We start from the raw sequence: 2,262 nt of genomic DNA on the forward strand, positions 1-2,262 counted from the left end.
CTTCTTTCTCCCCTCCTCGATAATTTTAACACGAAACACAGTTCGATTTTAACCGAATAGTTTGTACAGGTGACGAAAAAAAGGCACGATTTCCTGTTTTCGAAGAAATACCAGCTGCTAGTAGCCTGGACGAATATCGATTTGGAGGGGGGAGGGAGAGGGACACGGAAGTTGTTCTCCTATCCCTGGCAAATCTGATTGCTAAAAATAATCGGTGGATCGTTAAACCTTATTTTAGAAGGTTGGAGGAAAGGTAGGAAAATGGCCTTTGATGTTGGTCGATGGCAGGCCGGCACGAGTTGTGAAATTCGCCGTGGCAAGTGCGTCGCCTGAAATCGTAACGGGTTTTGTGGCTTCTCTCTCGTGGACGACACAAAAATAGCCGACGTCGTTCGCGCTCATTCGACTTCTGCCCTGATCTAAGTCGTGAAAGTCCCCTTAATTTTATCCACTCGAATGAAACGACCAAGACCTCTGTCTCTTTGAACGCGGCTGTTAAATGCGGCTCGAGACTTTTCAGGTAAATTTAGGTCCGTAAACCGACCACGTTTCCACCACCTCCTCCTCCTCCTCCTTTCAAACTTTCCCTTTGCCTTGTTCGATATCGAACATTTTCGCTCGATAAACGATTTCTTTGGTTTTTCTTTTTTCCTTTTTTTTTTTTTTCTTTACGAAACTTTTTATTTTTGTTCATCGCCTCGACGAAATTGAAGATGTCGTCGAATTAATTTCTACGCGCGCGTCGCGTGTCGTATCACGGCGTAAGAGCGTTGTGTATGGTTGCATATATAAAAGGGCCATGCCCACTTCCACAGCTGCGACTTCCATCGCCATATCGTGCGCGAATGGTGACATCCATCGTTGCAACTCGTAAAACTCGCACGATTCTCCCACGCCTAACGATCATAATTCCCCCAGATGGAAGATACTGTCGAAACTTCCATCTGTAAATTAACACGCGAGCCATTCATCTATTCGATTATTCGATCAGAAGATTCGAAGGGAGGAAAATCGTTTTAAAATCTTACGGTTCTTCGACGAGTCGGAGGGGGGGAAGCGTCACGCTTTTGTTTACGCGCTTCTGTTTGTCATCGAAAAAATGATCCTTCGTAAATTTATCCTTCGAGATCGAACTCTCGTTCAACCTGTTTGCCCTGACTTAATCTCTATTGAGACCATGTTTTCAATTTCCACCGATAACGTTACATCACACTTCGCGCAACGAGCCTGTCCCGATCCCTTTCGTCACACCACGTTGAATAGCACTCGGTCCAAGAATTCTTCCTGTTATACCGTTGGCAAAAAAAAAAAAAAAAACACACTTGCTCGGGGATAATAACTTGGATATAATTACGGGGTACTCGGGGGGAAAGAAAAAGAAGAAAGGAAAAAAAAAAAAAAAAAAGAGGTGGAAGGAACTGGAAAACGATACTGCATTAATTAGTACAATCGTACACAAACTTGCACGAAGCAAGTGCTGCCAAGCCGTTGGAAAGCCACTTATATCTGCCATTCAAGAAAGAAATGAGAGAGAAAGAGAGAGAGGGAGAGAGGGGGGAATCGATCGAGTAGTGAAAGATCGGCGAAAAAAAATTATGGGAGGAGGGGGAGGGATAAAAAGGAGAAAATCAAGATACGTGTCGTCTCGATACGTTTTTATCCGTCGTGTGAAGCTGTCACGAGGGTTTTATGTGTTTATTTATCTCTCTCTCCACTCTCCTCACGACTCACCACGAACATGTATCGAGCAGGAGGCAGTGTGTATGCCTTTGCACGCGGCTTGTGGACCGTGTCAGGGCCTTGCCGATTGGAAGTCGCGTTCTCCTTTAACCCCTTCGTTTCGGCGTCTCGTTCCTTTCTTCAGCAACAGCGTTTCGCGACAACCGGTCTAAAGAAATCGTTCCTTCGGAATCTCTTCGGTTGTAACCAGACGTATAGAAATCTTTGAACCAACTTTTTAGACGGTGGTCTAATTTTCTCTTTATTTTTTCTTTTTTTTTTTTTTACTATAGGAAATTTAAGGAAACTTAATTTAATTTTTATTACAGGAAATTAAGGTTAATATTATGCTTAATATTATTAAGCACAAAGTATAGCTGATAGTGCGATCAGAGATCAGAGGATCTCGCTTTTACGAGGAAAACGTGACGAAGTCGTTCGACTGAAATCCACTCGATTGCTCGTAAAAGGACAGAACGTTAAAGTTCCAGGAACGTTAATTGCAGATCATGCTGAATACACATATATATATATATATATATA

General features: G+C 42.9%; 1 protein-coding gene across 1 annotated transcript in view; it reads right to left on the minus strand.

Moving 5' to 3' along the window:
• Positions 1–2,262, minus strand: part of LOC102679598 (reversion-inducing cysteine-rich protein with Kazal motifs) — a 12,402-nt gene that overhangs the window by 6,975 nt on the left and 3,165 nt on the right. The gene's annotated exons all lie outside the window — the stretch shown is intronic.

The sequence above is a fragment of the Apis dorsata genome, unplaced genomic scaffold, assembly GCF_000469605.1.
Source record: "Apis dorsata unplaced genomic scaffold, Apis dorsata 1.3 scaffold_634, whole genome shotgun sequence".
In the NCBI taxonomy this organism is placed as follows: domain Eukaryota; kingdom Metazoa; phylum Arthropoda; class Insecta; order Hymenoptera; family Apidae; genus Apis; species Apis dorsata.